This window comes from Buceros rhinoceros, unplaced genomic scaffold (assembly GCF_000710305.1).
Source record: "Buceros rhinoceros silvestris isolate BGI_N320 unplaced genomic scaffold, ASM71030v1 scaffold34436, whole genome shotgun sequence".
Lineage (NCBI taxonomy): Eukaryota > Metazoa > Chordata > Aves > Bucerotiformes > Bucerotidae > Buceros > Buceros rhinoceros.
In genome coordinates this window covers 13,283-14,711 of record NW_010416382.1, presented here as the reverse complement: position 1 = coordinate 14,711, position 1,429 = coordinate 13,283, and positions in this window count along the sequence as shown.

The window sequence follows — 1,429 nt, the reverse complement described above, 5'->3', positions numbered from 1 at the left end:
TTCTGCAGAGGTGGAAGGGATGGGACGGGTGAGGGATGCTGGGGCCAGGTGGAAAACACTGTCCCGTTAAAGCAGAGAGGAACACTTGTCCTTCTGTTGGGAAATGCTCAGGGCAGAAGTCTTGAATCCTGGGCTGGGCGCTGTCTGTGTGGCCTTCGTTATTTCTGTCCCCGAGCACCTCTCTGACAGCCCGGAGCTGAAGGGTGTGGACTGAGCATCGCTGGCGACAGCCAGACCTGGGAATGATTCCTCCGGACAGGGACCAGATGTGTCAGGAGGAGCTTTGCTGGGGGGTGGCTGCACAGCAACAAGAAGAGTTTTGTCACAGCTCCCCTCTGGTCTTCAAAAGCAGCACCTTTTCTCCCCCTTCCACCTTCCTTCCTCCCCCACCCCTTCCGCCACACACTCTTCACACCTCCAAAACCTATTTTGGGCCCTCTGATGAATCCCAGATGCCTCCGGGAAGCAACAGAAGTGGCGGTGCACTTCAGGCGCTGCTTCGCTCCGCTTCCTTGGCAATGCCCCCAAGCTGTTGCAAGCCAAGGGAGCGGGGGAAGGAAGGGAGCGGGAAAAGGAGGATCACACAGTGGTAAAGGAGCCTGGTCCTCCCCACCGAGATTATTCATGGAGTGGTGAGCGGGGGAAGAGGATCCCACCTGGTCCTGGAGGGAGGTAGCAATGCTTGGGAAAAGGGGTGGGATGGATTCACATGCTTTGGGATGCTGCTGGGGAGGGGGGACGAGACAGCCTGTCTGGAGCCGGGGGTGATGGGGGACAGCCCTGGAAGCCTCTGCTGTTTCCCGAGCATCCTTTGCTGGCGCAGGAGGAGGCAGGGAGCTCTGTGAGAGGGGGGAGCGAATACTGACACTGTTCTCCCCCGTGTAAATCCGATGGAAGGGGGTGGGTAACGTGCCTCGAGTGTCTGGGACACCCTTGTGCTGGTAGATGGCACAGATGAGTGGTGCTGTGAGCTCAGGCTGTGGGCTTGCCGGAGGGACTGCTCTGTGAAACACAGAGACACCCCGAGCAGGGGAAGGCTGTTTAGGGAGGCGATGCAGGAATAACGTCCATGGGGCCAGGAAGCTGCTGTGAGCCTGGGGAAGAGGAGCAGGGGGAGGCTGGCTGGGATGAAGAGAAGCTCTCCTACTTCTCTGCAGCTCTCTGAGACAGGCCGTGATGTTTGGATGGATGTGGGCATGTATCTGGCACGTCTGGGTGGAGTCTCTGGGTGTCAAGGACTCGGTTGTGCCTCTGCATTGTAGGTGACTATCCAGCTGTGACGCCCTCGTGGCAGATAGGGAAGGTTGGGGAGAAAGGCAATAACCTGCTCATTTTTAGGCAGCTGAAGGCCACAGCTCCTGGGGAAACAAATAAGAACCAGCCCTGGCTGTGTTAGGTGCGAGGGGCTGGTTCCCAGCTTCTCCAGCAC